The sequence below is a fragment of the Ochotona princeps genome, chromosome 8, assembly GCF_030435755.1.
Source record: "Ochotona princeps isolate mOchPri1 chromosome 8, mOchPri1.hap1, whole genome shotgun sequence".
NCBI lineage: Eukaryota > Metazoa > Chordata > Mammalia > Lagomorpha > Ochotonidae > Ochotona > Ochotona princeps.
Genome location: NC_080839.1, coordinates 25,264,201 through 25,278,362, shown reverse-complemented (window position 1 = coordinate 25,278,362; position 14,162 = coordinate 25,264,201). Strand labels below are relative to the sequence as shown.

General features: G+C 46.3%; 1 protein-coding gene across 3 annotated transcripts in view; it reads right to left on the bottom strand.

Moving 5' to 3' along the window:
• SLC4A5 (solute carrier family 4 member 5) overlaps positions 1–13,884 on the bottom strand; it is a 70,384-nt gene extending 56,500 nt beyond the window's left edge. For all 3 annotated transcript variants that reach the window (XM_058667731.1, XM_058667732.1, XM_004590681.2), the window contains exon 1: positions 13,715–13,884. The gene's annotated coding sequence lies outside the window, so the exon portion shown is untranslated. The remainder of the gene's footprint in view (positions 1–13,714) is intronic.
• Positions 13,885–14,162: the final 278 nt, after the last annotated feature.

The window sequence follows — 14,162 nt, the reverse complement described above, 5'->3', positions numbered from 1 at the left end:
CCTATCTGCCCCACTGCACAGCCTGGACACCCTGGGGTCATCATCACCTCACTGTTCTTTTCCTCTTTCACCTCCAATTCCATATTAAAATTTTCAGGAATACACTCACTCCTCACCAACCCCACTGCCCTGCCTGGTTCAATCTGTCCATCACTGACTGTCTCTGGGTCCCATTAATCCTTCCCCTTCTTTCTACCCACATGTTTCCTCAGTTTATCATTCTCTCTGTCCCCACTGCATTGCTCCCTGGTACCTCCAATGGTTTCTAATTGCAACTACTCTTTTGCCACCCCCTCCACTTTCTTTCCACTGACTTCCCAATAAAATTAGAAGTCAATGGCTAAACAAGAAGCCATAGGTCTAGGCTTCGTTCTACAGGTGATTCCAATGGTTCCAAGGTGAGGCAGTGCTACCTGGTGGAGTCAGAGAGCACAATGGGCTTATCATCCAGCTAGATATGTGTGTCAATCTCAAGGTCAACACTTACTCCTGAGTAAACAGAATTACTGGGTAAAAGAAACCAAGGAAGGAGAATCAAACACAAGACACAAGGTTTGGAATGTTAACAGGTACTTAACTGCTCTCACCATCAACGCCAGCACCCAGGCTCAAGAGTCCCACAGTAGAAAACATCCAACCACATAAGCCGAGAGTTGCTAGCCTCCGCATATCTCAGTGGCAGCAGCTTCCTCTCAGCTGTGTCAGACCCCTCCTGGTCTTCCAGCTGTCACTTCTAACCTTCTCTACTCTTTAGGCTTCTTAGCTCATCTCCTGCATCATTTCATCAAGGCAAAACAAAGACCCCCGGATATGAAATCCACTAAATTGCCCTCTTGTGATCCTTTGTGCCTTCATCCCCATTCCCATCCACCTTTGTAAAGGTCCTTCCTCTAGCCTAATTCCAGTTTACATCTACCTCCTCCCCTCTTTCAGATCCTTCACTCATCACCAAGCCTTTCCCTACCCAAACTCTCAATTATGCCCTCTCCAGCCTCTTTATCTCCCTTCCTGTAAGCAGCTCCTCCAAGCCCAAACCTCCTCCCCGACTCTGCTTCTCTTCCAAGCTCTCCCTTCCTGCTGCCTTCCTTTAAACCTCTTTTGCTGGGCCCTGGCGTGGTGGCCTAGCGGCTAAAGTCCTCGCCTTGAACACACCTGGATCCCATATGGGCACCGGTTCTAATCCCAGCAGCTCCACTTCCCATCCAGCTCCTTGCTTGTGGCCTGGGAAAGCAGCTGAGGACGGCCCAAAGCTTTGGGACCCCGCACCCATGGGGGAAATTCCTGGCTCCTTATGGAATCATTTATAAACTGGGTTACCCATGTCTCCAGGCCCCATCCATGTTAAGCATTCCAATTGCTACCTGCTTTGTCCCATCTGGAAGCTGGTCCCAACCTAATCAACACAGCTGTACACCCCTTCTTCCAACACCCCAACACCCTACTTTTCTGATAGCCTAATAGCCCCATTAGCTTCCCAGCCCTCCAGACAAGAAACACTGGGCTCACTGCTGAAGACGCCTTCTCCCACACCATCCCCGTGCCACTCAACACTAACTTCTTTTGTTTGCCTCTGATATGTTTTTAGCCCTCTCTTTGCCCCAGCCCACCATGGCAATCTTGGTGTGGGCTCTCCCCTTCTGTTCCTGGCACTGCACTAGTTGCCATAGTCTCACTGCCTCTGAGTCTTTCCTCCTTTCACATTCCCAACTGTTTGTAAAACATTTCAGACACATTCATGTAGTGGGCTCCTGGAATTCTTGGTGTGCACATGAATTAGAAGTAATTTTTTTAGCAGAAAGCACTATTAGGTTATCTCTCTGTAGATCAATGAATTTCACCAGGAGTCTTCAAACAATTCAAACAATTCATGGAGAATGTGTGTTGCAAAAAACAAACAAACAAAAATTTAAAAAATGGTGCATGGATTTCAAGAAAAATACACACCAAAATAAAGCTATTTTTTAATTTCTTTTTCCATGAGATTTTTGCAGTACCCTCCTGTCTCTAAACTTTTCTATTACAGAAAACATTCTTTCTGTTGGCTTATCGAGCCAACACTTGCTAGCAGACACCAAAGGTTTAAGACAGTTTTTTAGAAGAAAACCGAGAATAACCCTATTCTGCTTCAAATAGGGAGAACACTTTGACAGAATTGAGCAGATTTTGAGGAGCTTAAACCCCCGGCTCAAGTTTCAAGAATCACTACTTACAATGTAGACTTGCTCACTGTGCTCTCCAAGTGAAAAGCTGCCAGTTCTGTCTCTTACACCTGGCCTCAGAGAGCAGACTCATGTCTCCCGCAATCTGGCTCAGCTTGCCTTCCTAGGTTCTCAGCATCCCTTACCTAGCACCCCAACCCAAGCCACCCCAGCTCACACATGGAGTTCTTGGAAGAGGAGGGCATGCACTTAGCTCTGGGGGCCCGTCTCCAGGTCATTACCTGCTCCCTGCAACAGATGAGCGCTGGGGTCTCTGGTGGTCAGCACTGCCTCCGGCCCCAGCCTGTTTCTGCTCCTGCCACCCTGGTGGCTGCCTCCACGGAGTCCTCTTCCTCACACAACAGACTCACTCTTGTTTCCAGTTAAGCACCAGGAGAGAGGAGGGGTGGGGCGGGGGGGTGGAGGAGGAGGAGAGGAGATTGAGAGAGAAGAAGGAATGTGAAAGGCCTGGGAGGTACAGAGAGGGGGCTATGTGGGAGGACAACAAAGATGGGATAGTGGAGAGAGGATGTGAAATTGTGTATATGCAAGAGGAAAACTATACTAAGAGTGAAATAAAGAGCGAGAGAGGAGAGTGAGGGAGATAGCAGGTGCACTGGAGGGAGAAAGACTTTGTAGCCACAGTGACTGCTCAGGCAAGAGACTGGGTGTCCACACAGCAGAGGAGGTGCCAGCTAGAACCTGTGTGATCAGACTGGCAGAACTGCCTCTTGACTCTCCCCCAGGAACCCTTCCCACCATGCTGGGAGCTCAGGTAGTACCCAGCTGCCTCTCTCTTCAGTCCTCTTTATAAAGGTGCAGGCAGGATTTGCCTTGAGGCTCCCTGGGGCCAGCTTGAGAGCCTTGATGCAGGTGAGCCGGCTGGAGAGCAGCTTGGCAATGCCATCCAGCCACAGGGGGGAGGTGAGTGTTTGCTGTGGGGCCTCAAAGATCACAGTAAGCAAGGCTTGGTCCTCATGCTCCTCACAGCCTTCCCGACTTTAACCTCAAGCTTCTGATCCTCTTCTGTTTGGGCACCTCTATGAGAAAGTACTGAATGTCATCACCTGGCAGGTGGTGGCACAGGGACAGGGGGAACTGGTCACTGCAGAGCATGTGGCAAATCCCACGGGACTTACTCTGCCCTTCAGGGAAACGTCTAATCTCCTGGGTCTGGTCCAGCAAGTGCTTGCTGAGTACTTAGAATGTGCCAAGGTTGATTAGAGGTCACTGAACAGTGGCCACTCCAGGGAGTTCTGAACTCTGAATCCACAGCAAGTTTCGGAGCTGCAAGGGAGGTTAGTGAAACCCTTTGTTTCACTGATGAGAAAAGCAAGACCCAGTTTACACATGGAGGACACATCCTGGTGGGCGGAGCCTTGTGGAAGGCTGATGACCCCGACATCCTCCACCCACACCACCCACACTGTCCCACTTGATGGCTACAATGATCACATTTTCATCCTGAAGGCTTATGGACCAAACATATCCATTTTAAAGCTGAGAAGAGAGAAGCAGAGGGTTAGAGTCACGTGCTGACTCCAAGCAAAGCAGCCAGCATGTGGATCCCTGGAGTGGGCACCTCAGGAGTTCCTGCCTTGTTGAGCAGTCAAGGGTAGGGTGACCCTGTCTGAGACTCTAGGGATGACCTTGCACTGTGGCTGAGGTTGGCCTAGCCTCCTGGTGCTACTGAGCAGACACTTCAGGCTACACTAAGCTGTAGATGAGCTGAACACCGATAGCCAGCCAAGGATGCCAGAACGGTTCTACATGACGCCCTAAGAGCCCTGCTGCCAGTTCATCTCTTGATTCTCCTTGGTCATAGCAGTAGGGTCTTGGCAAGGCAGTACGCCTCTAGTCTTACCTCCCATCCCCACAAAATGGGGATAATCACATGAAGCTCCCTGAACTGTGGAGGGAATTAGACAATTGATCTGATGTGGGTGGCACAGCGTTTTGCTTGCATCAGTCACTCAGTAATGAGACTGCTATTCTCATCTCATCCTTGCCAGCACAAAAATCCTTCCCCCGTATCACCAGCCACTAGTGCATCCACTAAGCATAGCAAGATTTGATCCTTTTCAGTTTTTAAACTCCCAGGCTGGCCCCAGCCTCTCTATCCCCAGGCTTCCTGCTTCTTCCTGCCTCTCCCTTCTGCCCACAGGTTTAGCGCACCATACTCTGGGTGATGGATCTGGGTCTTTCTAATGTGGTCCCACATGCATGCAGTTACAAGTTAATCCTTGTAATGAGGCAATAACCTCTCTGTACTGTAGCTAACAGTGAGAGTTCCATCATGTGGCCCAAATGGAGGTATGCATCCCACCGGTGGCTGATGGGAGAAACACGACTCGAACAGGCAGAAGCTTCAGGAATATACTGCAAGAATCATGCTTTCATTGGGAGACACTGAGCCGTCACCAGATGAGCCAAGCTCAGATTGCTCTAAGGCACTGCAGCTGGGTAAGCAGAGTAGCCTTAACTCCTAATAAAGGTCCAGAGGCACCAAAGCATTGATGGCCAGCAAGTCAGCAGCAGGACATAGGCCTGTGCCACTCAGCTCTGGTTGAGTCCATTGAGAGACTCCCTCTCTCTTAAGCGTCACAGTAATTGCCAGTGGTCAGCTTTGCAAGGTCAGGCTCTGTCCTGTGCAGAAGCTGCTGGCCTCTGACTCTGGTCTCACACAGCATGAGCACTCAATAAATATTTGCTGGGTGAGTGAATGTGACTGCTTAACACTCCTGAGCACATCAGCTGGGATTAGACTCAGCAAGAAAGGAGCCAACACGAAGTCTCCCCTCTCTGCCTTCTCTTAGTCCTCTTTCTTTCCCTTGCCCTCCCCCTCCCTCTTGCCCAAGCCAAGTTTCTGACACTGTGATAAATTGCCTTTTTAATCATGAGTTCCCCCTTAGATGAAATTCTAAAATAAACAGAATCTTGTTGAAAACATAAAGAGTTATAAAAGAATGTTAAGTCCCTATAATGAGAACAGAATCAGAAGGGACCAGTGATGGTTAAGACAGGGACACAGGACCTGGCATGATAGCTTGGTGGCTAAATCCTCACTTTGCAAGCACTGACATTCTATATGGGCGCCAGTTCATATCCTCACTGTTTCACTTCCTATCCAGCTCTCTGCTGTGGCCTGGGAAAGCAGCAGAGGATGGTCCAAAGCCTTGGGATCCTGCACCTTTGTGGGAGATGTGGAGGAAGCTCCTTGCTCCTGGGTTCAGATCAGTTCATCTCAGGCCATTGTGGCCATTTTGGGAGTGAACCAGTATATGGAAGGTCTTTCTCTCTGCATCTCTTTCTCACTGTAGATCTGCCTTTCCAATAAAAATAAATATATCTTAAAAAGTTGGGGGGGGCACAGAACTAAGGCAAAGCAGGCTAAAGAGGGAAAAGGAGGAGAAGAGAGGAAGTTTCCCTGGGTCATGGGCAGAGCCTTGTGGGTGTGTTGCTGGCTCCCAAGAAGTGCTCATTGAAGCTGGAGAAGATGTTGGGAGATTAGGGGAAACTTGGCTAAGAGTCCATGAGAAACTGAAGAAAATGAAGAAAGCATGATGTCCTATGAGGGAGACGGTGGGGAGGCTTCCCATGGTTTGGGACAGAGAATTGGGATCTGGGAGGCTCTGTGCCACATTTAACAGACCTGCTGGACAAACTACCCGTTATTTTGTGATTTATTTGATTATGCAATGCCTTGTTCCTAAATGAATTTGAGGCAAATGACTATAGATTTTTGAAACCAACTATATGTCAGAAGCAATATGTGGTCTTATAATAAATGTGTTCTGTCCCTCCCCCATCCACCCAGGGGAAATAATAGGAAAATGGTAAGTTCCTTAGGACAAAATGGTAAGTTTTTTTTTCATGCTTGGGATATGGTTCTGTGCATAGTAGGTACTCAGCAAATGTTCCTAAAGCATTGGTTCCTCAACAGTTAAATTACTGAGTACCTGCTCCAAGATAAACACTCCATCAGATCCTTTGGATGGAAAGGTAACTCAAAACATGTAAATGAATTACTGCAGTACTGTGAGATAAGTACAATTAAGAAGCTAGCTATAAAGTATAGGGGTAAATAGAGAAGTGATTATGTCTTGAAAAAAGTTGGGAAGTCTTGTCTTCTAGAGATCATTTTTAAGCTGATTGTTGGAAGAATTAGGGACTTGCCAGATGGAAAAGTCCAGGCAGAATGTAACACAAAGTGAAAAGGCCAAAATCTAGGAATGACAGAGTGTGTTCCTAGTTTGTTTGTTTGTTTGATTGTACTGCCTTTGTTTCAGGAAGAATTTAAGGTAATTTATGTTCCAGTCTTTTCATACTGGAGTGGTTAGAGACGAGACTCAAAGATGGCAGGAAGTATATTATCAAGAATTTTGTAATTGATGCTTGAATATGAATTTTATATAATGGAAAACGAACCCAAGAGGACTGATAATCAGATTTGTTGTGAATTTTCTGTATATTGAATGAATGAATATAGAAATTGAAGATTAATATGTACATTTACATGATTTCATTTTTGTAAAAGGCAAAAGTGCATTTATGTGTGTTTATATATACTTGTATATACAAAGGAAAATGTTTCAAAGGATATACTTTAACTTGTTCACAGTGATAACCTCTGGGGAATGGGATTAGAGGGAAGGGGATTTATGTGGCTGTCTGTATACTGGGTGGGATATTGTGCTTTTATTTCTGTATTTGAATTTTTAATAAATATGTATTATTTAAAATTTAAAAAAAAGTCCATGAGAAATTCAAATGGGACAAGCCTCTTTGTTCTTGGGGTCCTCAAGGCACTCACTTCCTCTGGGCCTGGGATGGTCAACACCACAGAGCAAGATCATGCATGTGAAAACTCTGAGTACAGGGAACAATGCAATGGCTCAACTGGCTAATCCTTCACTTCCAAGTACCAGCTTCCCATATGGGCAGCAGTTTGTGTCCTAGATGCTCCATTTCCCATCTAGCTTCCTGCTTACAGCCTGGAAAGCAGTAGGGGATGATCCAAAGCCTTGGGACGCTGCACTAATGTGAGAGACCTGGAAAAAGCTCCTGGCTCCTGGCTTCAGATCAGCTCAGTTTTGGCTGCTGTGCCCATTTGGGGAGCAAAACAGCATATGGAAGTTCTTTCTGTCTCTCCTCTCTGTAAATCTGATTTTCCAATAAAATCAAGTAAATCTTTTTTTTTTAAAGATTTATTCATTTTTTATTACAAAGTCAGATATACAGAGAGGAGGAGAGACAGAGAGGAAGATCTTCCGTCCAATCATTCACTCCCCAAGTGACCGCAACGGCCAGTGCTGTGCCGATCCAAAGCCGGGAACCTGGAACCTCTTCCAGGACTCCCACGCGGGTGCAGGGTCCCAATGCATTGGGCCGTCCTCGACCACTTTCCCAGGCCACAAGCAGGAAGCTGGATGGGAAGTGGAGCTTCCGGGACCAGAACCGGCGCCCACATGGGATCCTAGCATGTTCAAGGTGAGGACTTTAGCCACTAGGCCACGCCGCCAGGCCCCAAAATAAGTAAATCTTGCCAGAAGAGCTGAAGGTTATCTGCTGTAACATGTGGGTTGCTCACAGTTTAAGAGGTACAAAACACCAGCAAGGCTTTCACGTTCATGTTGTCCTTATTGCTTTGTTTCAGGCAATAGAAATGCAGTGAGTGAAGAAACTGGCACTTAAACTCAAATAGTTGCTGCTTCTCCCTTGCAAGCCAAGAGGGCAGCCCAATTCACACCTGTGGGGAGCAAGCAGACTCTTAATCCCACCTCCTTCAGTAAGATCTGTAGGAGATTTCAACACCTCTGTCAGTTCTTGGTTGCTTTAGGGCCAGACCTGGAGAAGCTGGTCCTTGACTTGACTCAACACATCACGTGTCTAGTTCAAAAGTGGATCCTGGCAGGGATAGACGTGACAGATAAAATTAGGGGACATATCTTTGTGCCGGTGTTGGTAGGAGAGCAGCTGAGGACAAGGAGTTCAGAAACAGAAGAAACAAGGAAACGCTGGGAGACTCAGAAGTAAACTGAGGGTTAAAAGGGAGCTCAGGAGCCTGAGACTGGAGACCAAGGTGGCTGAAGGTAAGCTTCCAGCAGACGTTGAAGGGAGGGCTGTCTGCTACTTCACATGCTGTGTCTACAATGGAAAATGCCTCCACCATTCCAGACCAGGTGTGCTGACATGCAGCCCTGAACTGTCTGGAAGGACAGAACTCCACCTGGAGGCCAGAGAGGTGACACCAGCAGCCTGGCAGGACAACACGACACAGACTGGCAGCCTCAGGAAGTCAAAGCTGGGGTCTGCCCCAAAATGCAATGAGGACTCAAACCTGTATTAGCTGACTCTCTGGGAACAAAGCTTTTGTTTATTTGTTTTTATATAAAGATTTGTTTTACTGGAAACGCAGGTCCGATTTACAGGAAAAAAAAATACACTGATTCACTCGCCAAACAGCTGCAATAGCCAGAGCTGAGCCAATCCAAAGCCAGAAGCTTCTTCTGGATCTCCCACATGCATGCAGGGTCCCAACCCTTTCAGTCATCCTTGACTACTTTCCCAGGCCACAAGCAGGGAGCTGGATGGGAAGTGGAGCAACCAGGACAGAAACCAGGGCCCATATGGGACATTGGTACTTGCAATGTTAGGATTTAACCACTGAACCATTGTGCCAGGCAATGTTAGAACAAAGTTCTAAAATTTAGTATCTATCGGGACTCTAAGCACTTGCGGACCGGGTCCCTCTCCTCAGTTTCCCCTTGCAGTCACCAGGGCTTCCTTGCATGTTTTTATTTGTGTGCTTAAGAGAACTGCCTTCATGTCTAGGGAGGGAACACTGTAAATGTCGGTAATTCCAGATCTAGATTTTAAGTCATCAAAGGACAAGAAGAGTAAATTGTAAATACAGGCTTATTTAGGAAGATTTCTATTTGCCTTCTTGGTCTCTCTTCCCAGGGGTGGGGCTAGAAAGCATAGAATGGTCCTCTTACTTCCTCCCTCTCCTTCCTCCTTTTCTCATTTCTCCCTTTTCCTCCTTCCTCTAGGATCCAAATTTTTAGACAGACAAAAACGATGAAGTCACCCCACTTTAAAGCTCCAAACTCTAAAGAGAAATCCATTTATCTTAGTTCCAATGTCTGAAACAGCCTGCCTCAGGAGAAGAGGCAGCCATATGGGGAATGAACTCTTTCTCTACCTTCTCTCTGTAACTCTGGTAATCAAAACAGTGAGGTACTGTCATAAAAACAGACACATAGACAAATGGAACAGAAAAGAGCCCCAGATAGACCCATGTACATATGGCCACCTAATATTTGGCATAAGTGACAAGAATATTTAATAAAAAAGGATAGGTTCTTTAATAACTAGTGTAGGGGGAAAACAGAATGCCCACATGCAAAGGAATGAAATTGGACACCCATCTTACACTACTTATAAAAATTAACTGAAAATAGATTAAAACTTAAACATAGAGGCCAGTGTTGCAGTTCAACAGGTTTAACTGCCACTTATGATGCTGGCATCCCACACTGGAGCACTAGTTTGAACTCAAATGTTTCACTTCTGATCCAACTCCCTGCTAACGCACCTGGGAAAGCAGAGCAAGATGGACCATGAATCTGAATCCCTGCCATGCACGTGACAGACCACGATGGAGTTCTGGGCTCTTAGCTGGACTAGCCCCAGGGCTGCAGCCATTTGTGGAGTAGACCAGTGGGTGGAAGACAGCTCTGTCTCTGGCTCACCTTCTTTGAGACTCTTCCATTCAAATAAATAAGTCTTTCTAAAAAGATCTAAAGTAAAAACTTGAAAACTGTAAAAGTCCCAAACTAATATAAGTAACATCTTCTTGACATTATTCATGGCAAACTTTTTGAGCATGAGGCCAAAAAGCATAGATAACAAAATGCAAAAATAAGCAAGTGGGACTACAGCAAATGGAATAGCTCTGCATAACAAAGAACCTGATCAACAAAATGAAAAACCAATCTTGAGAATGGATAAAATATTTGCAGATCTTACATCCAATAAGTGGTAGAAATTTGAAATGTCTGAGGAACTTAACTACAACTCAACAACCAACACAAAGAATCTAACATAAAAATGCACAGAGGATCTAAATACATATTCCAGATAAAATATATAAATGGCCAACAAGATGTGAAAAAGTGCTGAACATCACTAATCAAACCTTTCTCTTAGGAAGGTTGCTACCAAAAATCCAAAAGGTAACAAGTGTTGATGAGGACAAAAGAAAATCCTGCAGTGGTGCCAGTAAGAATGAAAATTGGCACTGTCATTATGTAAAACAAAAGGATGATTTCTCAAAAAAATTAAAAATAGAACTGCCATATGATTCATAAATCCCGTGTCTGGGTATTTACAAAAGAATGAAATCAATATATCTGGGTTACCAGATGGATTGCCTCAGCATGAAGTTTTGTGTTCAGGCAACTCTTAGACATAGCCTAATACCACTGTACACCTGTGTCAGTCACCTCACTTCCAATCAATACCAGAACATTATACTGTCTCACATTATGGCAAGAAGAGTGATAAAGGTACCATAATATATTTCGAAAGACAGACCATGTACACCCAACTTTTATATGAATATATTATTATAATTGTTCCATTTTATTATGTTATTACTTACCTCTTACAAGGCAATTTAAAGATTTATTCATTTTCATTGGAAAGTCAGATTTACAGAGAGAAGAGATAGAGAGGAAGATTGTCCATCCAGTGATTCACTCCCCAAGTGACGGTGATGGCTAGAGCTGAGCCGATCCAAAGCCCAGAGCCAGGAGCCTCCCTTGGGTCTCCCATGCGGGTGCAAGGTCCCAAAGCCTTGGGCCATCCTCGACTGTTTTCACATGTCACAAGCAGGGAGCTGGATGGGAAGTGGCACTGCCGGGACACGAACTGCTGTCTACAAGGGATCCTGTTGCGCACAAGGCAAGGACCCCTGCCACTAGGCTACAATACCGGGCCCCTTACAAGGCAATTTATAAATTAAACTTTATCATAGGTCTTATTATAGAAACAACACAGCATACACAGTTTCCTGTGCTCTCTGCAGTTTCAGCTATCCACTGGGGATTTGGGGATGTATCCTTCACAGATAAGGAAAGGACAAGTAATATATAATTTTTTTCAGATTTATTATTTATTTTTATTGGAAAGGCAGATTTACAGAGAGAGGAAGACACAGAGAGAAGATCTTCCATCTGCTGGTTCACTCCCCAAGTGGCCGCAACAGCCAGAGCTGAGCCAATCCAAAACCAGGAGCCAGGGGCCTGGCGGCGTGGCCTAGTGGCTAAAGTCCTTGCCTTCAAAGCGCCAGGATCCTATATGGGCACCGGTTCTAATCCCGGCAACTCCACTTCCCATCCAGCTCCCTGCCTGTGACTTGGGAAAGCAGTCAAGGATGGCCCAAGGTCTTGGGATCCTGCACCCACATGAGAGACCTGAAGGAAGTTCCTGGCTCCTGGCTTTGGATCAGTGTAGCACCGGCCATTGAGGTCACATGGGGAGTGAATCATTGGACGGGAGATCTTCCTCTCTGTCTCTCTTCCTCTCTGTATATCTGACTTTGTAAAAAAATAAATAAATAAACCTTAAAACAAAACAAAACCAGGAGCCAGGAGCCTCTTCTTCGGCCACCCACATGGGTGCAGAGTCCCAAGGCTTTGGACCATCCTCTACTGCCCTCTCAGGCCACAAGCAGGGAGCTGGATGGGAAGTAGAGCAGCCAGGACATGAACCAGCACCCACATTGGATGTCAGCACTTGCAGGGGGAGGATGAGCCAAACAGCCATCAGTGCCAGGCCCCATAATTTATCCTTTTGTTTGTCAATTATACCTCAATAAAGATCGAAAAAAAAGTAAATTTTCCTTTATCTAATTCCTCCAGTTGCCCTCTCTAGATAATTTTTACAGTTAAGACTTCACTTAGGTGTCACCTGCTCTGGAAAACCTGTGTTGCCTCCACTCACTGCACTCAGCTATGGCCTCCAAGTACCTCCTGTTGTTGCTTCCCTGGTTCACTGTGAGACCCCCATCCCTGCACCACACACCACAGTTTTTCTCTGTGTGGACCTGTATTCTCTAGGGAGGTTGTGAGATGACTCAGAGAGCAACTGTGAGAAAGGGCTCCATGTGCACAGCAGGGAGCCAGGAGAAGGATCCAGAGGCCTGGGCTGGCCTCTTTTCTGTCCCTAACCTGTTGAGCAGTTGCTAGGAACTGTGGGGGTATTTATTAAAGGCACTCTCACAGATCTCTCTAAAAGAAACAACAGCAAGGCACCTGGCATCTGTTGCAGCTTCAGAGTCATGAGCACTAATAGCACATGGTTAGTTTGCTCTCATGGACTAGCATAGGTGGAGGGCTTTCACAGCAGCCAAGCCCATCACACACACATTACCTTGCTGGATCCTAGCTACGGTTCTGTGAGGTTGGAATGGCCTCCTCTCCATTTTTCATCTATGTGGCCTGTCTGATGCTCAGGGCCAGGCATGCCCAGCGCCCTTGCCTCATCTAGACCTCATGTTCTGTGGGATTTCCCTATTTCCCCTTTCTTTGACATGGGAATTCCCACTTGTGCTATGTGGCCAGATTGGCTAGATTTCTGCTTAGGCCACACAGAAGGATTAAGTGAATAAAGAAGACACAGGAGAGGAGAGACACATGTGGTCTGGTGCCACAAGGAAAAGGAAAGTGGGAGATTCGGGCAATTATGCAGATGACACAAGTGACTCTTTTATTGCCCCTCTTTTTATTTATGGTTAGACCATCGCATGGGGCCCTGATGGATATCATTTACTGGGGAGATTTTGGATAGGCATAAGTGAAATCATGTCCTCAAAAACACCAGGAAAGTTTAGAACGAATATAACGCCACAGTTCTGCTCTAGGGAGTCCAGTCCTTTTTTAGTTCTCTGAAGATGGATCATTTTCTTTCCACAGAGAAGAGCAAAAGGTTGTCTTTTAATAAGCTCCAAACTAATTTCTGCAGGAGAAGAAGGTGGCCTGGGGGTCTCCGTTGTCCTGCGGGAAGCTTCCAAATAGTCTCAAAAAGTGACTACAAACAGCCACCCCATTGCTTTAGGCTCAGATCAGGAGAAAGCAGGACTGAAACAAGGAGTTCAATACGCCAAGCACACCAGGTGCTCAATAGTCATGCTTGTTAACTGTGTCTTAGGACAATGGGTCGTGGGGCTCCTAGGAGTTTGGGAATGAGGGAAACAATTCTGAGGATTAGACCATGAAGTCAATGTGGAATGGGTCTGAGTGGGGATTTCAAACTCACCAGACAGGGAATCAAGCTGACAGAAACTGTCCATGAACAGCGTGAGTAGAGCAGAGAAGTGAGGTAGGTCAGAGACATGTGGTGCATTGAACACATTCTCCAGGGAATCTTCTCTGCCTTACTGTGCTGGCAGGACCACCCCCCCACGCCCCAGCTAAGGCATGGCTCCCCCAAACGTGCTTCAAGGAACTTACGGGTCCTGCTGGTAAGATCCACGCTGCTGTCCTGGTGCCCACCTCACTCCCAGGGCTGATCAGTTGCTGCGGCGGCTTGTCTGGCTGCAGGCCTGAAAGATGCCCCTTCTTGTTGCTTTTTCTTCTGGAGTAACTGGGGAATGGAAGCCCAAGGCAGATGGAAGGGCAGCCTGTTGGCACAGCACAAAAGGGATGGGAGGCAGAATCAGTAAAAACTAGCATTTCTCTAAAACATCCATCAGTGGCAGAAACGGAAGGCCTGGAGGGACTGGGTGGGTCACTGCCCCAATGCGTGGGTTTGACAGAATTCCACTTTCTTTGTTTCTTCCTTCCTTCATTTCTTTCTAGATTTATTTATTCATTCATTCATTCATTCATTTACTTGTAAAGCAGAGTTAGAGAGAGAGAGAGAGAGAGAGAGAGGCAAAGATGGGGAGATCTATTAGGT